Here is a 27,382-nt window from a genome sequence, read left to right on the forward strand (position 1 = left end):
ATTCAGGTGAAGTGATTTAAACTGCTTCTTCCTCCTTCTAAGCCTTTTCTAGACAACTTATCTGTATAAAGCTAATGTACTTCTCGCACTGGACTCTCCTAGTGTCCTTCCTGCTCTGGTTCCTCATGCCTCTGGAACTTTCCCCAAGTGTCTCTTTAAGTAACTTCTACCTTTCATTTTATCCATCTTTTCCTCTCATAGTTTTACCTCCAGGACTTCCAGAACCTTCATCCTATCCCTCTTTTTTTTTTTTTGAAATGGATAATTATATTTTTTTTACATCTTTATTGGAGTATAATCGCTTTACAATGGTGTGTTAGTTTCTGCTTTATAACAAAGTGAATCAATTATACATATACATATGTTCCCATATCTCTTCCCTCTTGCATCTCCCTCCCACCCTCCCTATCCCACCCCTCTAGGTGGTCACAAAGCACTGAGCTGATCTCCCTGTGCTATGTGGCTGCTTCCCACTAGCTATCTACCTTACATTTGGTAGCGTATATATGTCCATGCCTCTCTCTCGCTTTGTCACAGCTTACCGTTCCCCCTCCCCATATCCTCAAGTCCATTCTCTAGTAGGTCTGTGTCTTTATTCCTGTCTTACCCCCATCCTATCCCTCCTGATAAAACATAAAGCCCATTTACATTTCAGTTACTCTTGCTTCCATGTGAACAAGAGCACTAGATCCTTAAATCCACACATTCACTGGGGAAGGGTTATCTTTTTTTCAGTCACAAGTTTAATGATCAAAAATCTTGTTAGCCAAGACTGCTTTACATTTGGCACCTGATTAAGACAGGAAGACCCTATCGTAGGGCATAGCCTAGGACCTGGATGCAGAGATGGTTAGGAAACACATGGGAGATTACAGTAATTCATTAAGGCTCCAGAAAGGATACAGCTCCAAAATTTGGGGAAGAGGTCAAGGAAAGGTTAGCTTCTGATATTCAAACTAAAAAATTTGGATAGGACTGCATCTGCAAAAATGACTCACTTTCAGTGATTTAAAAACATGTCCCGAATGGAGCCATTGTCTCTTAGTCCAATTAAGAAAGTCACTGGGTTTCTCAAAAAACTAGTCCACTCAGTGATATTGTCAAATGCCTCAGATTCTTGTTGTGCTGTCATAACAGGAGGATTGGAAGTCGGCCTCAGACCTGAGAAAAGGAAGGCAAGAGAGAAAGCTGATATTAGACTTACCCAGCATCCCCAGATGGCAGGACACTTTGGCTTCAGAGGACCAATGTCAATTATTTAGTTAGACTATACCTAGAATAGAACAGGGGCAAGGTACACTTAATTTTATAAAAATAGCCAGTAATTACATCTAACTATTTTTGTTGTTATTATTTTCAACAAGTGTTGCAGTAGGCAGAGAGAACTAGGAAGAGGAGCAGATATGAATGTCACGGATGAGGAAAATGATGTACATTTAGGGCCAGATAGGAAAATAAATTGCTAAATGGAAGTTTCACAAGAGATGCAGCTCAGGAGTGGGTGAACAGAAAGAAAGACTCAGAGAAAGGCAAGGCTGACCTACTGATAAGAGAAAGTTAGGATGAGGCATAATCACAAGGGAGTGCATTTATAGATAACACCTGAATCTAAATGCCTGCATGAAGAGGAAAATTGGGAGAAGACGTCCCATGTGGAGCTTGCTATATATAGCAAGCATTTTTTTTCCCAATGAAGTTGATACTTTGTAACGTCAAGCAATTGAGGGGTAAGCATTTAGAACCTAAGTAGAAGATAGGGAATAGCATTTGATTAGTTGGATGTATTAAATCAGCTATGAAGACAGATTACATAAATGCTGCTAGAACTGTTACTTAATATACGAAATAAGTTCAGGGTTTCCCCAATTTTAGTCTTTGGGAACTACCTTTATCATCTTGGCCATATCCTCATACCACTTATACTCTGTTTAATGTAATTCTTTAAAACAATTAATTTTTTCACACTTTAGCTTCATCCTAAACAATAGTATCTATGACCCCATGAGTTTGATAAGCTAGTTACATCTTTTTCTAACATATATTAACGTAAATGTATAACCTTAAAAGTTCTTCATCTGTGTGACAGAATAAATCAACCTGTGTATTGTACAACTGGTGATACACAGATCCCATTCTGAGAAACCCTAAGGTATATCAATATATTGTTTGTCTACAGTAATGTTGTGGTTTGGTGTGTAAGAAAGTAAGTACTAAATGCACTTAGAACTTTTTCTTCAGGTTCCTTCCCTTTTGAGAGGAAAAAGGAGGAAAAATATAGCATCATTAATTCCCTCCTACTTGGGTGGCTCAGGGACTTATTTTTAAGTTATTGAAACCACTGATTACTCAAAGTGTAAGCCAGGGTGGGTAGCCATTTGTAAGAGGGCTTTAGATTAATAGAAGAGCAAGCTCTCCCCTGGTATGGAAGGAAGTGTATGGAGTGATTGATTGTTCCTGGATACACTGAATATGCTTTTATTCAGGCTACAACACACCATAAAGAAAAGCTGTGGATGGGAATGAACAGTGTACCTGTTGAAAGACAGACCCTCTTTGGAGAAAATCAACTAACATTTATATTCAAGTACCCACATACTATGAAGAACAGGTAAAGATCCAGCCTACTTGGACCCACTGCACACATCCTTATTGAGTTTCTACCAAAATGTAGCACCAACATTTTGTCTCCCAATTGGATTTACCACTAAGAGAGAGAAGTTGAAGCAAATAGCCAATGTTGGCATCTGGATATACATAAATTCTGTAAATTCTGAAATTGGCATCCTAACTTATAAATCAGCCTCTTCTGAGTTAAGTTAGAATGAATGAGTTGCCCCTAGACTTGAACAATTTTTTAAGAAGTAAAAAAATAATTTTTCAACCTGCAAGGCTGAACATCTGTGGAGGCGCTACTAAGAAAATCATTCATAGTTGGGGCCCAGGTTGATCAGAAGGCTAGCCTATCTTTCTTTGAAACCTCAGTAGGTAAACGGGTACTAAAGACAAACTTAATCTCTGGTCCAGTTTTCCAAAGGCTGGCTCTGCTCGTTGGATAGCATTCTGAGGGGTTCCTATTACTCATCTCAAAGCTACATCTAACATCTTACTAATGGAGGCTCTGCCTTGATATTCAATGAAAGATATTCACTAATGGAGTATTTTAAGAAATGAAATGAGTTTATGTGGTAGGTAGAGTATTTTGAAACATAGCAAAGACTGGTTTGTGCTAGAAGCCTTCATTTGGTGAGACTGGCTTCTTGTCACCAAACCATCTGCCTGTCTTCCATGGGCTATGCTGATCTTCTTGTTAAACTGTCTTTTGCCCACTTAGCTCATCAGTTAACAAACTCTGTTAATTAGATGCTAAGAGAACAAGGTGATGTCTAGGTAGCTAGGTAGCAAAATCCAGAACCAACTTCTAATTATACAGTACTGAAAACAAAGTCTTTATCACTAAATAAGCTCTGTCTGGAGCAGGTTAGTACATAAACTTTATTTTTACTTTTCTTTTAAGTGGTCACGCTGGGCTAACTTCACAAAAGTAGTTATTGCTATAAAAGTCTTAGAAGAAAACACAGTGGTAAATCTTCATGACCTTGGGTTTGTCAATGGCTTCTTAGCTATGACACCAAAAGCATGAGCAATAGAGGAAAAAAATAGATAAATTGAACTTCATCAAAATTTAAAACTTTTGGGGCTTCCCTGGTGGCACAGTAGTTGAGAGTCTGCCTGCCAGTGCAGGGGATGCGGGTTCGAGCCCTGGTCTGGGAGGATCCCATGTGCCGCGGAGCGGCTGGGCCCGTGAGCCACAACTACTGAGCCTGCGCGTCTGGAGCCTGTGCTCCGCAGCAGGAGAGGCCGCAGAGGTGAGAGGCCCGCGCACCGCGGTGAGGGGTGGCCCCCGCTTGCCACAACTGGAGAAAGCCCTCGTACAGAAACGAAGACCCAACACAGCCAAAAATAAATAAATAAATAAATAAATAAATTTATTTTTTAAAAAAATTTAAAACTTTTGTGCATCAAAGGACATTGTCAAAAACTGAAAAAATACACATAACTGGAGAGAAAATTTGCAAATCACATATCCAAGAGGGGACTTGTACCCAGAAAATATAAAGAACTCTTACAACTCAATAACAGAAAAATAAATAGACCAATTAAAAAATGGGCAAAGAGATGTACAGATGATCCCTAACTTATGGTGATTTTTCGACTTTATGATACACATTCAATAGAAACCGTACTTTGAATTTTATTCTTTTCCTGGGGCTAGCTAGCAATATGCAGTAGGATACTTTCACAATGCTGGGCACTGGCAGTGAGGTACAGCTCCCAGTCAGCCACGAGATCATGAGGGTAAACAATCGATACACTTCCAACCATTTTGTACCCATACAACCATTCTGTTTTTCATCTTCAGTAGAGTATTCAATAAGTTACATGAGATATTCAGCAGTTTATTATAAGATAGGCTTTGTGTTAGATGGTTTTGCCTAACTGTAAGTCAATGTAATTGTTCTCAGTATGTTTAAGGTAAGCTAGGCTGAATCATGTTCAGTAGGTTAGGTATATTAAATGCATTTTTGACTTATGATATTTTCACTTTACAGTGGGTTTATTGGGACATAGCCCCACCAGAAGTCGAGGAAGATCTATATAGACTTTTCTCCAAAGAAGACATTCAAATAGCCTACAAGCACATGAAAAGATGCTCAACTTCATTAATCATTAGGGAAATGCAAGTCAAAACCACAATGAGATGCCACTTTACATCCACTAGGATGGATATAATTTTTTTTTTAAGTAAATTTATTTATTTATTTTTGGCTGTGTTGGGTCTTCGCTGCTGCATGCGGGCTTTTCTCTAGTTGTGGCGAGCGGGGGCTACTCTTCGTTGCGGTGCGCGGGTCTTCTCATTGCGGAGGCTTCTCTTGTTGGGAGCATGGGCTCTAGGCGCGCGGGCTTCAGTAGTTGTGGCACGCAGGCTCATAGTTGTGGCACATGGGCTTAGTTGCTCCACGGCATGTGGGATCTTCCCAGACCCGGGCTTGAACCCGTGTCCCCTGCATTGGCAGGCGGATTCTTAACCACTGTGCCATCAGGGAAGTCCGTAGGATGGATATAATTTTTAAAAAGGAAAACAAGTGTCGGTAAGGATGTGAACAAATTGGAACTCCTGTACCTTGCTGATGGATAACTAAAATGGTGCAGCTGCTGTGGAAAATCGTGCGGTGGTTCCTCAAAAAGCTAAACAAAATTATCATATGACTAGCAGATCCACTTCAATGTATGTAGCCAAAAGAATTTAAAACAGGTACTCAAACAAACACTCTCACATAAATGTCTACGGCAGTACTATTCACAATAGCCCAAAGGTGAAAACAACCCAAATGTTCATCAATGAATAAGTGGATAAACAAAATGTAGTATATGAATACAGTGAAATACTATTCAGCCATAAAAGAAATAGAGTACCAATACCTGCTATGATGTAGATAAACCTCAAAAACATGATGCTAGTTGAAGGAAGCCAGACACAAAAGGTCACATATTGAATGATTCCATTTATATTAAATATCCAGAATAGGTAAATCCACAAAGACAAAAAGCATATCGGCGCTTGCTCCAGACTGAAGGGAGGTAATGGCGAGTGACCGCTTCATGGGTATGGGTTTTCTTTTGGGGTGATGAAAATGTTTTGGAACTTGATAGAGGTGGTGGTTGCACAGCATTGTGAATATACTAAATGCCGATGAATTGTACACTTCAAACTGGTCGATTTTATGTTATGTGAATTTAACCTCAGTTTAAAACCAAAAGCAGTCGATGATTGTTACTTAATGATCTGACATGCAAGTGTGAAGCCAGAATCAACAGAATGCCCCATTGTTATAGCCATGACTTCTGATGGAGTATACAGCCCATTGAATTGGAATAATTTTCTAAAGAACCATAAAAGGCTATCTTTTCAGGGGAATCCTTTTTATGAGTGTGTGTGCTCAAAGTTTAGCTGATATCTGTTAAATAGGAGTATAAATTATTTAGCACTGTTTCCCCATAACTGATGGAGAATTGGTTCAGAACAAGTGGCATTAATTTGAACATGACTGGCTATCCAAAGTGACTAGGAGATCCTGGGGAACTTGATAGTGTCAGGTGATGAAGCTGATAGATACATGGCACTGCAGCTGACAGCTTAGAAACTATAGAAGTACATCTACTATTCTGAGGAGTACTAATTAGGACCAGGGGAAATCAATAGGAGAAGTGCTTTAGAAGAGTTGTACATCACTCTACTAAAAGCAGGTGAATCTGCCAGGAGAGCAGGTTCTATTCCCAGGGATACAGATTTGGGGTAGAAAAAACGAAGAATCCTTACAGGGAAGATGTGCTTTCTACTGTATGGAAGTCAGTTTTATTAACTTACACACAAAGAAATGCTTTGATATGAGCCACCTGAACCTCTGATTAAAAGGAATTAACTTCAAATTTGCTCTTTTCTGTAACTGGCCTCATTTCCCAAGCTGGTTAAAAATTATTACCACCCTAAGGATGATTCTTGAACTGTGTTACATGCACAGCTTGATAATGTGCAAATGTTTCCATAACACTAAACTATCACCTCTCTTCCACCCTTTGGAAAAGTCGAGTTTACTTACCGAATTGAAAAAAGCTTATAATGATCACTACAGATGGAACAATCTCACCTAAAATAGACAAGAAATAAAATGAAAAGTTACGTTTATCCTTTGGGGTAGGGTGGGAGGTGGTTAGACTGAAACTCAAACCAAGTCTGGTATCAGTTAAGATGTTTTCTCGGCTGTAAGTATTCAGAAAATCAAACTAACAGTAGCTTAAACCAGTAGGGATTTATTTGTCTCACAGAATTAGATGACAGGAGGTCAGATTTCCTGCTGAATGATGCCATCAATGACCCTGGCCTTTTCTATCTTTCTATTCCATCCTACTTAGCCTCATACTTTGGACTCATGGTCACAATATGGCTACCACCATACCAGATACGTTCACATTTAAGACATAATGAAAGATGGATAAGTGCTGGAAGGAAGAAGGTGGCATCAGCCACATCTGCCCCTTTTTAGGGAAAAAAAAGCTTTCCTGGAAGGCTCACAGTAGATCTCTGCTTATGCCATATTGACCAGAACAGGTCACAGGGCCAGACCTAACTGTAAGCCTGGTAGAAAGAAAATATTTAGCATTTCTAGCCTCCCTAGTGGAAGGTTGGGAATGGGGAAGAGGGCGGGGAATGGGTTTAGGCTGGTCTTATTTCATTGTTTGCCACACTTTTCCTTGTACAAACATTAAAAAGATTCTTAGATGGAGAAGTAAAATAACCGATTTTATGGATAATAACAAGAACATGGACAATGTATGACTCCTTTTCCAACTCTCTTAATCTAGAAAGTGTGAAGATGCTTGTTTCCACTTCATTTCAGAAAAAAGGAAAACTGATCTACTTTAAATGGTCTGTGGCCTTCCTTTTCAGGTCCTAAAATATCTTCATGCATATTGACTCGTTTGGTTTTCCTACATTTAAGAGAAAGACAGTGGAGATTGGGGATGAGGGGAAGATGAGAAACGAGGCACATGTTCATTTACTCACCCAAATTTAGAAATTTAAGGGGTCCTGGTTTGGAGTTCAGGCTATTTTAGCCAAGTATTTTGTCCCTACTATTCTTCCTCCCTGTAAATGCCCAATTAAACACATACACTTACACACACACACACACACACACACACACAGATTATAAATAGTCACCACCAGCATAAGCGAAGGAAGAAATTACCTAAACCTTGGCCTGGGCAATGGAAGGCTGTGACTGAATACCCAATGCCAGGAAAGGAGGGAAATTATTTTTTCCCTAGGGAATACAAATCTCTTTTAAGTTATCACACCTGAGAAATGGATTTATGCAGCAATATTTTAGGGAACAGTGGTCAGATTTATGATGACATAAAATACATTCAATTTCCAAAACAAATCCAGCTTCCTCTTTGTTATCCACAGAACCTATCTTACCCAACCAGGCAAAGTAAGCTTAACCTTGACAAACTGCCGCCCTGCAGGAAATGCTTGCGTCAGCTGGCAGATTTTCCCAGCTACGGATTTGTAATGACTTTCTTAATTTTGAAGAACAGACTAACTGACTACAAAAGGATCTGAATATGACCACCCACAAATCTTCCTGCTAACTGATTAGTATGAGTTATTATTAAGTGGGTTTTCCATGCTTCATAAGCATTTCCTGTGCTGGCGCATCCTTTGTGATACTACATATTGCCTCTGACAAATGATTCAAAAATAAAATATGAGCTTCAAAGGAAATGAAGCCAACTGTGTGGCAGAATAGATTTCAAGGAAGAGTTTAATAACATCTTAGGGGGAAGAACTTCAAAAATACATTTTCCGAGAAAAAAAGATAGTAGCTTTAAGGTTTGCACATTAATGGAAAAATAAGTTTTAGCAAAAGAACAAAAGTCTTCATAAAGTGCAATGTTTAGAGGTTTAGCCTTTGAGCTTTAATAACTTGGTTGCAATTGTGATAGGAATAATCTGTAAATATCACTGGAAAGGCAAAATACATTCTCTTCTCCCAGGTTGAAATGGACTTCTAATCTGCTAGCCAAAGGGCATAGTTTAACTATCTCTATGGCAACCATTTTTTTTCATTTATCTCAGCGTCTGAAGAAAGAACATGCTGTGTACAGCTTGGTAATGCAGTTGTCCCAGACTTTAATAAATTTGCTTTTACATGCTGTTTACAGACTATCGTATCTACAGTCTTAGATATTAAGGTTGAGAGATACACAGGGTCTTCATAAAGTTCTTCTACAGATATCTGGTTATATTAATTCCCTTTGGCAAACTCTTATAGTACAATGTTTTATATTTTGGAAAGTACATCTTAATCATTTCCATTTATCTTCCCAATACCCATAAGGATGGAGTAAGCTCCAGACGCGGAAAGCGTTGGCTAATATTGAAGGCAGAAGAGTCTGCTGACCTTTCATAGACATTTTACAACAACAATCAGAGGCTGAGAAGACAGAAAATCATCTTGTCACAAATGCCATAATGAAGAAGGGCCAAAGTTGCAGACGTGAGAATCTAATATTGGAACTGAGAGAAAGAAAGAGTTAGACCTACTAGCTTCCAAACTTGGAGAATAGTAATAGCTAGCCCATAAGTGGTGAGCTAAGAGTGCTGGGCACTGGAATAAGTATTTTACATACTCAATTGTCACTGAAATCTCACAAGATTCCTGTGAAGAAGATATTACCACCATTTTCAGATATGGAGAGGAGGCTTAGGGAAATTGCTCAGTAAAAGTTAGATCCCTTCTCTGCTATTCTCCACTATGATGATGTATAACAAATGATAATCATTCACTTGGTCATACTTGATTTCATGCTGTAAGTATTTAGTGGACAACTGCTTAGTGCTAGGTACTGGGCAAGTGATTGGGAAAACCAAACTAAACAAGACCAGCATAAGCCCTCCCCTCGCAGGCCTAACTTTGTTAGTCTAATGTGGTGCAGAGTCCATGGTTAAGAAGTAATAGCTAATACTTGCATAGCATGTGTTTTATGCCAGGCACTAAGTGTTTGACATATGTTATTTCACTTAATTCTCCCAACATCCCTACCACTTTACAGATGAAGAAACTCAGTCAGGACTAGAGGCTGAGTAATTTACCCAGGGTTATACTCCTTGTGATTGGCAAAGTCAGGATTTGAACCCAAGCAGTCTAACTTGAGGGACCACGATGTTACTACTGTGCTATTCTTTCTCTCTAAAATTACTTATTGAAATAGGTTGATTAGAGACCTCTCTCATTGACTGCCAGGCCTGTCGGTTAACTGTTGAATACCTTTCGCTTAGAGAGAGTCCGAATGAGAAAAGAATGAAAGAAATAACATCTACTCAGGATATTGGGAAGAGGGGTTTTTTCAGGGATGTGACAAAGCAGGTCAGGGAGCTGAGAATACAGCTGAGGATAAGACATGGTCTGTTTCCCCTTTGAGCTCTCAGAGAAGCGCGCCCAGAGATTTCGAAATGAGGGAACTTCCTGCCCTATGGGGTCCAGAAAGTTTTCTCTGAGGAAATGGTGCTTGAGAAAATCTGAAGAATTTGGGACAAGCCCTGAGGGCAGAAGGAACACACTGTGGAAGTTTTGAGGCAGGAGAACGCACAATGTGATCAAAGAACTGAGAGAAGTTCAGTTAGGTGAACGCAGAGATGGAGGAGGAGTGTGGCACAAGGTGGAGGTGTGATGTTAATTGAGAGAGCAGACCGTGTTGAGAACCCTGGACTTCATTTTAATGGCAACAGTCAGCTATGGAAAAGCTTTTCAACACAGGAGAGTCATGGTGAAATTTGCTTTTTTAAAAAGATTACTTTGGCCAAATGGTAGAAAACAAATTAGAAGAGGGAGAAATTTATGTAAAAAGACCTATTAGGAAGACTTTGCTTCCTAATTGTACTTTGAGTGAAGTTTGGTGGAAGGCTAGATTGGTGGGGTGTTGACAGTAGGGATGGAGAGGAGAGGGAAGACTCGAAGATAATTAGAAGGTACTTAGGACTTAATTACTAATGGAAAGACAGGGAAGAGCCCGGGACATCCAAAGGTAGAAATCTAGCGTCTGGGTAATTATCAAACTAATTAGTGGAACAATGCTAGCAAGTTGCAGGGCAGATAGAAGAAGCCGGAGGTTGCGTGTAGGATGCTGGTATGGTAGCTGGAGGAGAAGGCAGGGATTGATGCCTAGGATGACAGTAGGAAGAGGAATGTGGGTGGTTGTGGGGAGGGAGGCTCCTGAGGTTTCTTTGCCACTTTCAAAACCACTTCTTAAATATTTTACTAAAATTCACTTTAGCTCTCTGGTGCAGATTTACTGATGAAGGTAAAATTTGAGCTGATATATATATATTTTTTTTGCGGTACGCGGGCCTCTCACTGTTGTGGACTCTCCCGTTGCGGAGCACAGGCTCCGGACGCGCAGGCCCAGCGGCCGTGGCTCACGGGCCCAGCCACTCCACGGCACGTGGGATCCTCCCGGACCGGGGCACGAACCCGTGTCCCCTGCATCGGCAGGCGGACTCTCAACCACTGCGCCACCAGGGAAGCCCGAGCAGATAATTTTTAAATGGAGAAAAGTTATTAGCCAATTCATATATTAAGATCCTGTTAATATTTTCTTCATCAACACAAATCAACTTTGAGCTGAAGTCTCCTTTACCTACTAAATCATCACTGGCAACATTAGTACTGGAAAGGCAGTGTCTAGTCTACCCGAACTTGCCTTATAGAAGTTTATTTGTAAGACTACTATTTGACTCTTGGAATATAATTTCTAATAGAATAAGTTACAAATCATGAATGACTTCCCAAACCAGTTCATAAAAATTTATTTTAAGCCTTAATATAGCTAGAATAAGAATCTATATAAATCATGTTGAAGTGATCAATCACATTTATTCAGCAAGCTCAGTCTAGCATGTTAGATTGTTTATGTGCTGAGAAATCAACAACAAACAATACAAAGGTCTTTGCAGTCTAGTTGGAAATAAGGGGCTGAGGATAGGAGTTATGGCAACAAGGTTTTCTTTCCTCTTCTACCTTTACCCCTTTCTCATTTCTCTACCCCAAGAGTGGAAAGCAGAAACTGCCCAGGGAATGTAGGAAAGTGAAGTTTACTAAAGTAGAAATGTGATAGGCTTTCCTTCCTGCCCCTTCTCCCCTTCCCAGATGCTGCCGCAGATTCCCTTCCTTTGTGCTCTCTCTATGGAATCTCTCTTCCTTGACCAACTGGGGCTAATCTGTGGATCAGTGGCAGGAATGTGGAGTAGGGCAGGGATTGAACAATGAGAAAAAAATAGTCTTTTTTAAAAAAATTAATTAATTTCTTTTTGGCTGCATTGGGTCTTCGTTGGTGCCCGCAGGCTTTCTCTAGCTGTGGCGAGCGGGGGCTACTCTTTGTTGCGGTGCGCAGGCTTCTCATTGCAGTGGCTTCTCTTGTTGCAGAGCAAAGGCTCTAGGCGCGTGGGCTTCAGTAGCTGTGGCACGTAGGCTCAGTAGCTGTGGCACAGGGGCTTAGTTGCTCCGTGGCATGTGGGATCTTCCCAGACCAGGGCTCGAACCTGGGTCTCCTGCATTGGCAGGTGGATTCTTAACCACTGCACCACCACGAAAGTCCCAAAAAAATAGTCTTGAGAAAAGCAAGACAGACTTACAAATGGAAAGAGAAAGGGAAAGATACATTCCCAACAGGAACAAAAAAGAGTCCCCATTGAAATCAGAAGAGGCAGTTCATATGCAAGATACCCAAATCAATACAGGGCTTACCATTCTTTGTAGGATTCTCACTCAACTGTTTTTCTTTTTTTAAAAAAAATTAATTCTCTGAAAGGCAAGATTTACTTAAGAAAAATTAATAGTTATTTCTAATGTAACTACCAAATGGTAATTTCCTAATGAATTAATTGGCTCAGAGCTATATGCTTGTTCTTAAAAAAACAGAAACTGACTATTGCTAACTTCAGCAGAAAAGGAATTTGTTGGAAAGGTAGAGGATAGGTCATAGATTGACAGGAAGGCTAGACTCCAAGGCTGGAAATTTGAGAGGAGCCAGGGAAAATTAGGGAGCAGGCCAAATTCCCACTGCAAGAATCGTCTGTTTGTGATGTCTCAATGGACATGACAGCCATGTTTGCCTTCTGCTGCTGCTGGATGCACCTCCATGTGTGAATTCAAAACTGTCCCTGTGTGATAGTTTCACTAGCCCCAGATTCAAAGCGCTGGGCAGAAACATCTAATTGGCTTTTCCCATAAGGGAATGGGGAAAGGGAACGTCTGGCTCTGTCACTTCCAATAATCACACAGAATGGATTCCATCAGAGTAGATACTGGGCAGCCACAAAGAGGACAAATGCCCACTGCACCCTGCTTCTGATAATTTACTAAAGTGTTCTTTTAATGAAAGGGTAGAATTTCAGCCAAGGATTTCAAAAGCATTTGCAAGGGCAGCAAAGAAATTCTGCCTAACGGTTACTTTCACTGGCTGACTCAAATAATAAGCACCACCCAGGTCTACATTTGACTTTGATTCTTAGATCTTGAAGCACACATCTTTGTCAAGACTGCCATTTGTCTACTTGTGGCACTGTCTCATTAGAAACCCTCAGCTCTCTGAAGGTGTAGGTATATCCATTTTATATACCCATTTTACATATGACATGACTGAGTCTCAGAGAGGATAGTGTTTTGCCTATAATCATGTACTATAGGCCTAACTGGTTATTATGGTTATTATAAACAGATTTGGAGTAATTAATTTCTTCTACCTTATTTACTCCAATTTAAGTAAAACATGACTAGTAAAATTATTTTTTTTAATTATTTTTATTAATTAATTTATTTATTTTTGGCTGCGTTGGGTCTTCGTTGCTGCACGCGGGCTTTCTCTAGTTGCAGCAAGCGGGGGTTACTCTTCGTTGTGGTGCGCGGGCTTCTCACTGCGGTGGCTTCTCTTGTTGCGGAGCACAGGCTCTAAGCGCGCGGGCTTCAGTAGTTGTGGTGCACGGGCTTAGTTGCTCCACAGCATGTGGGATCTTCCCGCACCAGGGCTCGAACCTACGGCCCCTGCATTGGCAGGCGGATTCTTAACCACTGCGCCACCAGGGAAGCCCCTGTAAAATTATTTTTAAAATATATATTTCCTCTAGGATTATTTCACATTTTTTCTTCATAAAATGAATGATAGTGATTTGAAAGTCCCTGATGGATGAATAGGAAATTTCTTCGTTACAATAGAAATTGAGTCCATTAATTATAAATCAGAATAGATAATGCTATTCAAAGCTTTGCATTTCACCTGGCAAGAATCTAATTAACAAGACTGCTTTTTATAAATTCATTTCTGACCTATTTCCTTAAAGAATTGAAACTAGACTCAAATATATTTGTTCTAGTTAGTTGTTGTGTTTGAGTTTGAAACTTTTATATTTGGGATTCTATGTACAGCACAGTGATAACACAAGTAAGTTCAAATGAATTTTTAAATTAAAATTATGGATATTGAGAACAATAGCTTTGAGGAATGTGTACTACCATCATGCCAAACTCAATATTTGGGCTTAAATTCCCTACAAATTCTAATTGTTGAAGGGAACTTTTTCACAAGTCTAACATTGTAAAGTTTTGATTAAGGAATCCTTGGGGAAACGTTTCTTCATGAGGAAGTTCAAGGTGTTAAAGCCAACAAAAAGCTTCATAAATCATGCAAAGCAAGGCTTCCTGAACGTGTTAGCAGGACAACACCACCTCTGTACAGAGTTTCTATTTTATTCCTGCTAAGGTGAAGATAAAATTCCCTTTGAGGTAATTATGAAGTCTGCAAAGTTTGTTCTCAGGTGCAAGGCATGCTGGGACCTCAGCAGCAACAATAAGGTCTGGCCTGGCAACACAGGGGCTGTGGATGCTGGTAATTCTCCAGTGCTCTCAGAGGTGCTGTGGTTTAGCAAGCTCGAGCAGCATTCAGGGGCTTATTAGTGGTTGGTCAGAGCATGGAGGGAGGGTTTCTGAGTGGTGGTTCAGTGTAGGAACCAGACAAGACACATACCAAAGCATCCATTACACCGGAAAGTAGGGCCTGGCCAGCAGGATCCAGCCACGTGGGAGGCCAATTTAGTAGGAAGTAGTTAGAGTTCCGTGCCATTACTCACCACCAGGGCTCAGGGTGACCAGAGAGAGAAAGGAGGATTGGGATCTACAACCAGACGCAGGGAGACATTGAGGGTCTAGGGAGTCTAACTGAATTCCAAGCCTCCCTTGTACTTCCTACCTCACTTAGATACAGCAGAGGCAGGACTGGGATATGTTTTGGGTGAGCATCAGGAGACCTGGAGTAGAGGAGCTAGGAAAGCAGAGGCAGTCAAAGTGAGCTAAGGTTGACATCAATCTCCTCTCTCTGTGCCCTTCTGTCAACTCAGGAGTGACCTGTCCCATACTGTGGACTCCCAAGTCCTTCCTACTTTCTTCACCTCCTTGCCCATATCGAAATACTGATGGGGTTTATTTTGATATGATTGCTGATATGATTGCAAAATACTGAGTGCTATTTGTTTTGATGGTTAAATGAACCGTACTAAGCATTTGGGGGACTTGCATCCCCAGAGCTCATTCTGAAGACGTCCCACCTCTAGCTCATGCTATGCGAGTGGTCAAGGGCAGATCTGCTGGCCAGGGCCTCTGACGTGACTCTGCCACAAAGGACTCTGCCCCCGAGTAAGTGATTCCCAACTAAGGGATTTCCCTCTCTCAGGAATTGAAGTTGAAAGACATAGAGGTAAGGAGCCAATTGATGGGTCAAGAAAGCCATGCTGAATCAGGCTGGGGCAGCCGTCTGTGGACTTGAAGAGTTGAAGTTACAAAAAAAGCAGCAATTACAAGCAAGGAGAAGCCGCCAGTTGGTAGAGAACAGGCAGAGCAGATGCAGGAGTCTCGTTTCCTTGTGGCTCTCCAACACCCAGCTCCAGAGTCCTGGCCATCTGGCTCAGCTGTACTGGGGGTCCTGTCCTTGGGTTTCTGTGAGATTCCTCCCCACAAATTTCTTGAATTGCCTTGGGGAAAATACTGTTCCTTGTAACAAAATGACCCTCAATCTATACACAACAGAACAAAAAAAGATCAATGTATTAACCAATCCCTGTATTTTCAATCTTTGTGTTTAGTTGCAATAACGAGATGGTTTATTTAGTGGGAGCAGGACAGAGGGAACCACAAAATCATTCAGGCCTATTTTTGAAGCTGGCCCTAAAAGTTAACCTGCCTCCCTCCTTTGTTTGGATGAGTTATGGGCATAAAGATCGGAAAACGTCTTCCCTTTTCACTGCGGCCAGCCTTCTCCCTGCTCCTTCGCACACATGGGCACGTGTGTGTGCACCGGCTGGTGGCTGAGCTTGCCATGGGTCACCCACCGGGACCTGCAGCGCACCCTACTCTGGCTCGGCGCCTCTGCTGCTCACACCCACCTTTATATTTACCTACCACTTGCCCTAAGATCCCTCGATATAATTTTTGTGCTTTCTGATCCCTTAATCTTTAGTGCCTAGTGAAATGCCTATCCTCAACTCTCTTATCTCCCTAGAGAATATTAGCCTAAACCTTATATATTATTTGATCTAGGTAATAGGTTTCTGATAAGCATTGCTGTAACAATTTCTGTCATTCATAGTGACACATCTGAATGAGGGATCACAGATTTATTTTGAAAACAGTCCTGCTGTGTTTCTACTCACCCAGGCAACATGCCAGAACCAGCGGCTTCGGGTGGTCATCATTCACCTCTGGAGGCTTCTTTTCCTCCCCAGCAGGAAGCTAGCCCCTTTCTCTTGGGAGAAGCTGTAGTATCCTCTAAGGCATCAAAATGTACTGCAATGTCTTGTTTTCACAAGTCCATCTCCTTTAAGACTGTGCTTCTGGGCTTTCCTGGTGGCACAGTGGATAAGAATCCGCCTGCCAGTGCAGGACATGGGTTCGATCCCTGGTCCGGGAAGATCCCACATGCCGCGGAGCAACTAAGCCCATGCGCCACAACTACTGAGCCTGTGCTCTAGAGCCCACGAGCCATAACTACTGAGCCCACACACCACAACTACTGAAGCCCGCGCCTAGAGCCCATGCTCCCACAACAAGAGAAGCCCCTGCAACGAGAAGCCCACACACCGCAACTGAAGAGTAGCCCTCGCTCGCCACAACTAGAGAAAGCCCACGTGCAGCAACGAAGACCCAACGCAGCCAAAAAAAAAGATGGTGCTCCTTTCAGAATCTTTCATACATTGAGCACAGAGTACAGAGACTAAATATGGATTACAAAGGGCCTTCTTTTGGGGGTTCTTAGGAGAATCGAAAGTAAATGAATTTAAATTAAGTACATGCAAAGCATTTGCAGTGTTGTGAGAATTCCATAAACATTAGCAGCTATTGTTACTATTACGATTATTATTAATAAAATCTGCTTTCTTCCACCTAGCTTTCTGTCTGGGTATCCCTGTGGGTGATGTGCCATTAAGAAATAGGGAACTAAAAAGGAGATAAAACTTGGGAGTTGGAGCAAAATAATGAGTTCATTTGGGGACATTAGCTTCAATGCTTATGAAGAGACCCAAGCATGAGGCTAACTTAAAAACACACACTCCCATTGTCGGGACTCAATAAATGTTGACTAAATGAGAGAATGCTCATTCATTCATTCGTTCAATAAACGAGTTCTTGGCCCTGATTTAACCCTAGCTGTTCAACAGCTTTAAGGAACAGGATCAAAGTAAACGTAATGCTTATTTTAAATTGTATATACCATTAGCACTATTATGAACGTTATAATACCAAAAAACTGAAGAACACTGATTATATGTTTTAAAATTTCTTTCACCAAATAATCAAATATTTATTTAGTACCTTCTAATATGGGGCTTTAAGGCCCTGTATAAATAATCAATGTTCACTGGGCAGCAACCAATTTTGGATTCATTGTTCAAACATCCAAACTGACCACGAATGTTCTCTAAGGACTTAAGATGCCTGATTTCTTCATTATCCCTCCTTACCTATAACTAGTCCTTAAGTCTCCCTGGGATGTAGATGTCACACCATCTACATACCAGGGAGAATGAAAAATTCTCCCTAATCTGCTCTGTAAATGTAAAACATAGAAGCAAATGAAGAACGAGGAGGAGGAAGGGGAGGAGGTGGAAAAGAGAACGGAGGAAGAAGGAAGGAAAGAAGAAAAAGACAAAAAGACTGTTCTATGTTCACATCGCCAAGTGGGTGGCAGGTGAGGGGAATCGATTGTTCTTTTCCCTTTCTTTTTTCTGAAAATAAGAGGAGTGGAGATTATTTTAAAAAATAGGTTGAATAACAATCTGCTTCCTCTGGTTCTATCAGGTAAGTGTTCTGGCAGTGACTAAGTGGCAAGACTTAATAACAAGGTATTTGGGGCAACTTTTCTTTCCTGAGGAGCTACTGGAAACCCTTTGTATTTACTAACATTTCTCTATCTCCTTAAGCAACACTTTCATATCACCACCGTTCTTATTTTCTCCCTCAGCGTTCTACCCTAATAACCTCACTTCTTCAAACATCTCTGTGCATTTTATTCCAAAAGATTTTGACTGGAAAATCTACTCTTCAGAATGGTGAAAGCATGTTTCCATTTCAAGATTAGTAAAAGGCTCAAATTACAGGAAATTGCTCGTCTTTAACCAGTCAGGTTCCGTTGAGAGCAATTCACTGAGACGGTCACTATGGAAACCACAGGTGGTAGCAGGAGGTCAATCCAGTGACTCAGCAGGTGGTACTTCCCTTCAAGTCAATAGTAGCCAGTGCCCCGACAAGATGCCAAGCAAACAGCACACTGTGGGTGTTGCATTTTTTAGGTGGTATACACACTGACCTTCACTGGGCTCAGGTGTAACCAAATTTTAGATGAGCCAAAACACCAGCAGGAAAAACAGCAAGAGAGAAAGATCAGAGTCAAGTGGTGAAAGAGACAGAGAAAAAAAAGAGTAAACTTCCATTCTACTCAGCTTTGTCAGTCACTTGAAGGTTGGCCTCAGTGACTGAAACTGATTACTCAGGGGAAGCTGTAAGGGAAGGATGCGCTTTCCTGTTAGGCTCATTCTTATGACCTGCAAGGATAAGATATTGCTCGATGATCATCAGCTTTGTTGCCTGGAATCTTTTTTTTTTTTCTTAATGAAATATAAACTGTTAAAAATTTGCAGTTTTGCATTTTAATTTAAAAAAGAAGGATCCCTGGTGGCATTTTGGTAGCAGCTTGGCTAACAGGCTCTCTTGACGATGGCACTATTGACATTTTGGACCAGATAATTCTTCCTTGTGAGGGTTCTGTCTTGTGCCTTGCAGGATGTTAGCAGCATCCATCTCTGGCTTCTACTTACCAGATGCCAGTGACAGTATTACCCAGCCCAAGCTCGCTCTGCTCACCACATTACAGGCCAATAAATCGGGAGACGAGTTGTTGGGGGCAAGGAATAACGCCTTGAATCGGAAAGCCAGCAGACGGAGAAAATGGCAGACTTCAAAACACCGTCTTGCCTCAGTCCGAATTCGGGCTCCTTTTATACAGAGGAAGGGGAGGGGGAGAGGCCCAACGCGGTGCCAACCAATGGCTGAGCAGGACCGCTATCGGTGGCACCTGCCCCGCCCCTATTACAACAAACTTCTACCCCTACCCAGTTGGTTGTAACAACAAAAAATGTCTCTAGACATTGTCAGATGTCCCCAGGGCAACACAACTGCCCCCAGTTGAGAACCACAGGTCCAAAGGTAAAACGCCTTGCTCCCAGGTGTCTGGGAGCTGTGAATCCAGACTCTTCTTTAACATTTTTGAGGAAAAAAGTTTTTTAAATTGAACTTTAAGCTTCAGTGCCAGAGGAATAAAGGAGTAAAGTTTTCCCCCTCCCTAGACATTTGCAATATATGTGCCAAGTATAATATATATATACTATATATAATTACTTTATACTGTTTTTTAGAAAATGCTTCTGTCCATTCATTTTATCGACCTCTCTCTTTGACTTCAAGTTGAGAACTCCATCATCATACTTGAGAGTAAGCTCTGTGACCATTCACCCTCCATCATTTCCCTCTACACTGCCCTCAAGTAAACATGAGAAAGAAAGATGGCAAACATGGAAATTTTCAAAAGTGATCAAATGGCTTGTGGATAGGCCAGAACACTGTACTAGTACTAGGGTTTCCATCACTGAATACCCTTGCCCATCACCTTCAATAAGCAAAAAAATCTGTGGTCCTCCTTTATGTTTTGTAAAATTTAAGAAAAAATATAGCACAGTTAAAAAGAAATCAAGCAAAAGGGAAAACTGGGGCTTTGTTTTTTAACTACATGACCGGATATATGCACTCTCATCCCCTGTCCCTTAAGAGTAACGGCTGGGTCCTGCTTCAGTTACTGTGATTACTCTTCAACAGAACAATAACATCAGAAAGGTATCCTGTAAACATCTATTTGGCCTAACTTTAAATATGTGATTGAATTTTGGTATATGGATATATTTTCAATAATTTTAATCAATTATTTCAATTAATTTATTCAAATTGAGGTGTGGTATGGGTGACAAAAAATACCTTGAATATTTTCATCAAAATGAGTTTAACCAGGGACTTCCCTGGTGGTCCAGTGGTAAAGAATCCACCTTCCAATGCAGGGGACACGGGTTCGATCCCTGGTCGGGGAACTAAGATCCCACATGCCACGTGGCAACTAAGCCCGCGCACCACAACTACTGAGCTTGTGCGCCACGCTAGAGAGAAGCCCACGTACCCCAACGAAAGATCCTGCGTGCCGCAACTAACACACGGTGTAGCCAAAAAATAAAATAAAGAAATAAATAAAATGTTAAAACACAACTTACATTGATTAAAAAAAAGAATGTAACCAGCTATAATGCATAGTTCAATTAATTTAATCAACTTTTTGTTGTATCAAATCTAATTTTTATTATTAGAACCATCAAAAAATTGAGCCACATTTTTTTATTCATGCATGTGGACAATTTTTTTTTTTTTTACTATTTCAGGACAAAATATATTTTAAGGCAGCATTCTCCTTACATAGGGACATTCTGCATTCCTTGGCTTATGGAGGACAAAGGCATTAAGGAAAAAGAGCTAAGTCATGAAAATACATAACTAAAATCATAAGCAAATATTCTGCCAGGGACCCAAGTCTGGGTTTTATTTTATGTCAACAAACACTTACTGAGCACCCACTATATGCCAAGTGCTAAGTGTTGAGCTTGGCTGCTTTCTCTCCCATGGTCACTCCCAATCATGTAACAGTTACTTTCACTTAAAACCAATATTAAATTAATATCACTTAAGTGAATATCACTTAAGACAAATATTTAAATAGCACCTTACAAATGAACTGCACTTTCACTTACATTAATTTCAGGATAAGTAAAAAAATTACTGTGCACTAAACAGTGACCTGAGATCTCCTATACAGAAATACGAATCGGTATGAAATCATAATGACAATGGGAATGAAAGTGGGTGGCTGTAGCAGCCACAGGAAATGTGCCACTCAGATCTCCTTCAAGAGAACTGGCAGTGGGGAGCGTCGTTTCCTAAGAACCCCAGCTGCAAAGCCTCTGGATCCACCACCAGGCTCCTGTGGAGCTACACTTTCCTGGGCTGTTCCCAGCCAGTGACTTAGCACAGCAGGGGTCTTAGTGCTGGCCTGTCATCAAGGGGCTCAGGGCTTCTCTGACAGGCAACTCTGTCTCAAGGACTCCCCACTGGCTTGGCTAAAGGCCTCCTAGAGCTGCATTGCAGTCTGAGGCGCTTCCTACTCAGACCTTCTTTCCACCTCCTGTCACAGGTGTCAAGCCTTCAACACAGGTGGAAGGCTCTTGCCGCCTACTCCTGTTCCCTCCCCTTTATCCTTCACACACAGTTCCCTCCGATAAATCTCCTGCTTGTCTAACCCTGATTGGTGTCTGTTTCTCAGACAACCTGAACAGACCCAGGTGATACGGAGAGTGATTAAAGAAAACACATAGACAGTAAGATGGAGTTTGGAAATAGGCTCACTCACTGCCTGGCTGATAAGAACTATCCTCTGGCCCAATTGCTGAAGATTTCAGTGGTGATGACCTAGAAAAATATCCTGATGAAGGAAACTACCATTGCAGGTGTGATGATTCAAGCATCTGAAAGATAGGAGGGGCAAAAAGCCTGTAAGGATTGCAGAGTCACTGGTAATTAAATTGCATTGGTGCCCTGCAGAGCAACAAAGAGGGCCATTAACAATTAAATGTAAGTGTGAGAGCCAGAGACTAGAGGCTTTGCTAGCTTCCAAAGAGGCCCTCAGCTGCTGCAGTAAGAGTGCAGACAAAGCTGAGAAGCAGACAAAGGATTTGCTAATGAGAGTTGTAGAGCTCCTGAGACATTTAAATGCTCAGCCAGTGTAGGTCTGTTATGCTGAGGACAGGGCTCTGGTAGAGAAAACAGGAATTTGAAATATGGGGTGGGAGATCTCTAAGGATGTCCCAAGGATTGGGGCACTGCAAACCTCCCTGAATCCCTAGAACTTGGAGAGGTGGTCCACCCAAGGGCTAGCACTTCCCCATATGGGAAGATACTGCAGAGGCTTCTCCCTTGCAACGCAGCAGGTATGGAGCTCTCCCCATCTACACTGCATGCTGCCAGCCCAATAACTAAAGTTAAATTCCAGCATTTCTTGTCTGGGGATATGTTGGCCTTGACAAGAGAGGAAAGAGTTTACACATCAAAGGAGCCATGTGTACACTGGCAGGAGCCAGGGGAGTGCTGCTGGGATTGGATTCTAAGGGGGCTTGATCAAGGGGGCAGGAACATAACACTGAAAAAGGAAGAATGCATTGAACTGGGGGCACTTTCTTAATTCATGGGATTTACCACCCTGGCAAGGACTCAGGAGACGGGGCAAACAAGTGTGGCTCTTAGAAGCCTAGAGAAAGTGATAGCCAATGTTGAGCAAAGTGGAAACACCTGTGTTGCTTTGGTAGCCTATAAACAAAGAAATGAAGAGCTGAAGGAAGTTGGCATGCTGGATGCATATATTATTATGTTAGGCTAAAACCGATTATGTTCCATGGGAAAGCCTAGAAGACACAACATTCACCAAGGTCAACAGGAATGTGCTGGTGAGAGGAGCACCAGCATCACCAAAATGTTCGTTGCTGGCTCTCCTCTGCAGGCCAGAGCTGGGCTCATTAAAATCTACGGTGACCATACCTTTGCCCCCAAATATGTACCAGTAATAGAGGTCAGGGGGTGGTGCTTCACCATTAGAAGCCAGGAAGCTGTAATGATCAGCAAGGCTGAGGGACAGCCAAATAGTCTTAATCTGCAGGGAACTGTGAAAACAAAGCATGGTGTCCTTTAGGCAAAACAGATGGGCATCCAATGAGGGTACTCCTTGATGCCTACAACCAGAAAAAGGCAAGACTGTAGGAGTAGGGGGGCCAAGTGTAGTCACAGTAACAAGCACAAGCTCTTGCTCAGTTACCAGACCTGAGCCGGCTTTCATATCTGGAACCACTGACTAGAGAGGTGGCTGGGTCCCTAGGAGGAAGGACCTTGCAAAACCACAGCAAGTATGCGCAACAGTGGTTTCTCAAAAGGACCTATGACCGTTTACTCAGGGAACTGTGAGAAAGGGGGAATAGCTAGATATTGCAAGGACTTTTGGACCCAGAGTTTGATTCCCAAAGACCTAAAGAGTCATCATGATCCTGTTAGAATGGAAGCTCATGAGGGCCATTTAATAAATGAAGATCTATCTAAAGTCTAACTTATAGACTGGGTAAGTTATAAGTCCAAGGACTCACCCAGTTGTCGTTTCCTCAGTTCCCAAATGCATAAATGGGAATGATGTAGTTGGAGTAAACACCACATTGAATCCTTGCCCTGTAAGGTAAGAGGGTAAGGAAAAACAAGTAAAAAAACTTCTTAAATTTCACCCCATCCTCCCAACCAAGGTAAATCTAGCAAATAAAAAACAATACTGCACTGGGGGTGGGGAGGATAGGGAAGATTAGTGCCATCATTAAGGACTTAAAATATGGGGGCGGGGGGGCAGGAAGAGGAGCAGGTGTGGTTTCTTTCATATCTCTGTTTAATTTGTCAGTCTGACCCCTGCACAAATCAGGTGGATTCTGGAGAATGACTGTAATGTCAATGCAAGCAGGCCCACTCACAACTGCTGTGATGGACATAGTACCGTTGCTAGAGCAAACGTGTTGCTAGGCCTCAGGTACATGGTATGCGGTTATTGATCTGGCAAATGCATTTTCTATTTCAGTTTAAAAAGAGGACCAGCAACAGTTCACATTCACATGGAATGAATACTATTCATTTAATTCTGCCCTTGGGCTGTTAACTCTCCTGCACTCTCTCATAGTCCAGAGAGATCTGGACTGACTGGACATCCCACAGAACATTACATGTATCCATTACATTGATGACATTCTGCTGATTGGACAGGACAAGCCAGAAGTGACTAGTACCCTTGAAGCCTCGGTAAGACATATGCAGTCAAGAGGGTGAAAAATTAATCCTATGCAAGTTCAGCGATCTGCCACTTCAGTGACTTTTTAGAGGTCTAGCGGTCAGGGGCATGCCATGGTATCGCTTCCAAAATATTGCATTGGAAGGAAGCACTGTGCCTGGCAGGCCCCTTTGAGTTGTGCAGGTAACATACTCCACATCTAGGAGTATTTATGCTCTGGCTCATATGTTGGGTAACATGGAAGCCTACCAGCTTTGCATGGGGCCCAGGGCAGGAAACAGTGCTGCAGGAGGCTGTGGTGCAAGCAACCCTGAAACTTGGGCCATAAGATCCAGCAGACCTTCCGGTATAGGAAGCATCACTGGTGGGAGAGATGCAGTGTGGAGTTTATGACAAGCCCCAGCAGCAGAATCACAACACAAGACTCTAGGATTCCAGAGCAAAGCCGTGTCATCTGCAGCGAATTAAGCCATTTGAGAAATAGCTCCTAAAATATTGCTGAGCTCTGGTAGACACAGCATGCTTGACCATGAACACCAAGTAACCGTGTGTCCAGAACTGCCTGTTATGAGTTTAGTCAGACCCACCAAGATATATAAAGTTATATGAACTCAGCAGCAGCCCCTCAGAAGACAAAAGTGGTACGTATGTGATTGAGCCCAAGCAAGACCAGAGGGTACAAGTAAGACGAATGAGCAGGTAGCTCAGACCTACATGTCAATCACAGCTGCATTAATGCTGTTTTCCCCATTTGTACCTATGGCCATATGGGGAGGTGGGGTACAACCAGCTGAAGGAGGATGATGCCCAATACCAGTGGGTTGGCTTGGCTCAAGCTGTGGGTATGAGACACAAACGGACCATGGCTGCATTAGAGACATATAAAGGGGTGGGCCTTGAAAGACAGTAGTGAAAGAAAATCTGGGAGCAAGGTACCTGCTCATAGTTTTATGTAGAAGTGGCCTTAGGTGAGATTCCTGGGCAGTGGTCAATGGCTGGCCCTCTGGGGAGGGTATGGGCATCCACCATAGAAGAGGCACTTTCATCAACAACCAAGTAGATAAAATGATCCCATCATTTGACACTGGCCACCCTAGAAGAGGCAAAATGGGCACATGGATAGAATTGCTTGAGGCAAAGAGAGAGGCTATGATTGAGCCCAACAGATGAACTCCCACTTACCAAAGCCGATCTAGCTATTGTGTTTCTGACTGTCCGATCTGTCGGCAACAGAGACTAATGCTATGCCGATATGGTGCTTCATCTTTAGGAGAACAACAGACCACTTAGTGTCATCTAGACTACACTGGATCCTTTTGATTCTAGAAAGGCCAGCAATTCAACTTCACAGGGATACCTATTCTGATATCGCCAGATACCAGAGTTACAAAGTCTCAGCCAGCACCACTATTTGGGTGCTAATAGAATGCCTAATTCACAGGCATGAATCCCACCCCAAAACAGTTTTTATCCAGGGGATCTATTTCAGCAAAGGAGTGAGAGTGGGCCCAACCACAGAACCCACTGATCATATCACATAAACACAATCTGCAGTCTCACAGATCACTGGAGTGGCCTACTGAAGACACAACGTAAGCACCAGCTCAGAGGCAACATGCTGAAAGGATGGGGTACCACGCTTCAGGATGCAGTATATGCATCAAATCTCTCGGATACAAGTGATGGCTCCAATTACCATCACTTCCAGTGACCCACTGGAGGACTCTGCTTACCATTCCTAAAACTCTGGGCTCTTCAGGGTTGCAAGAATTGCTCACCAAAGGGGGTACAGTCTTACTAGGGTACACAGCAAAAGTCCTACTGAACTACATGCCATTACTGTCACCAAGGTACTTTGGACTTCCTATGTCCAGGGACCAGCAAGCTAGAAGAGCAGTCACCCTTCTGGCAGGGGTCACTGATGTTGCTCAGCGGGAGTCGGGGGGATGGGAGAACTATGTGCAGAACACAGGTGACCCATTTGGTGCCTACTGGTATTCTCTCGCTCCACTGCAGTTGTAAATGGATATGTGTAACAACCCCAGCCTGATAAGGGTGTGATTAGCAAAGGTTGGAACCCCTCAGGAATGAAGGTTTAGGTCACACCATTAGGTAAGCCACCAAAACCTGCTAAGGTGACAACTGTGGATGAGGAACATTTAAAATGGATGATGGAAGACAGGATGAATACTAGATGTGGCCCTGCAGTGACAGGGGATACTGATGATCCAACTCAACTCCTCCTTAAGCAAAGTACATAGAAATCACGGAGTTGCTCCCCAATCCTGCAAGAAGTGGGTCTGTGGGGTGCAAGGGGTGCAGCTATAGGAATGCTCCGTTCAGAATTCCTTCAAGAGAATTGGCTGCAGGAAGCATAGCTGACTGAGTCCCCGCTGAGGGGTCCTGGCCACCACCGCTCTGGATTCACTGCCGCATTCGCTGCAAGGCCAGGCTTCCCCAGGGCTGCTCCCTGCCACTGACTGAGCGCAGAGAGGGTACCAGTGCTGGCCCGCTCTTGCACAACATGGGACTCTTCTGACAAGCAGCGTGCGCTCGAGGACACCCCAACAGCCTGGCCCAACCCTTTTCAGAACTGCACTGCAGTCTGAGGCTCTTCCTAGCTGGTGCTCCTTCCTTCCTGCTCTCCTGTCCCAGGAGTCAAGCCTACAGTACAGATGGAAGGCTCCGCCTGCCTCCTCCCACACCTCCTCTTTATGCTTCAAAGACACTTCCCTCCAATGAATCTCTCGTGACATATCTTCCATAGGCATCTGCTTCTTGATGGAATCAAACTGATACAGAAGCTCAGATTTACAGACCAGTATTTGCATTATTTCTTTGAAACCACACCCAAACTAAGAGCAGTACAGATGCCCCAGAGAACTTTGTTCACCTTGTCAATCAAGTAATTCGAGGCCTACAATAGCTCCTAAGGATTAAAGGGGAAATGGGTAATATTATCAGCCTTGAGAAAAACATGATGAAATATTTAAGATATCCAAGAAAGCATAAAAAACAAAAGAATGAACACACAGCTTAAAAAAGAAACCTTATTGGGACTTCCCTTGTGGTGCAGTGGTTAAGAATCCACCTGTCAATGTAGGGGACACGGGTTCGAGCCCTGGTCCAGGGAAGATCCCACATGTCGCGGAGCAACTAAGCCTGTGCGCCACAACTACTGAGCCTGTGCTCTAGAGCCCGCGTGACACAACTACTGAGCCCACGTGCCACAACCACTGAAGCCCACGCACCTAGAGCC

At 42.4% G+C, this 27,382-nt stretch overlaps 1 protein-coding gene across 15 annotated transcripts in view; it reads right to left on the reverse strand.

Annotated features, from left to right (window-relative positions):
* RIMS2 (regulating synaptic membrane exocytosis 2) overlaps nt 1-25,247 on the reverse strand; it is a gene marked incomplete at its 5' end in the record, with an annotated part of 603,587 nt that extends 578,340 nt beyond the window's left edge. For 13 of the 15 annotated variants that reach the window (XM_079901281.1, XM_079901291.1, XM_079901321.1 and 10 more), the window contains 5 exons: nt 1,205-1,273; nt 6,660-6,707; nt 21,667-21,781; nt 23,444-23,522; nt 25,060-25,247. The remainder of the gene's footprint in view (nt 1-1,204; nt 1,274-6,659; nt 6,708-21,666; nt 21,782-23,443; nt 23,523-25,059) is intronic. The other 2 variants (XM_079901300.1, XM_079901311.1) reach the window with 2 other exon arrangements.
* Nucleotides 25,248-27,382: the final 2,135 nt, after the last annotated feature.

This window comes from Stenella coeruleoalba (assembly GCF_951394435.1).
Source record: "Stenella coeruleoalba genome assembly, chromosome: 17".
NCBI lineage: Eukaryota > Metazoa > Chordata > Mammalia > Artiodactyla > Delphinidae > Stenella > Stenella coeruleoalba.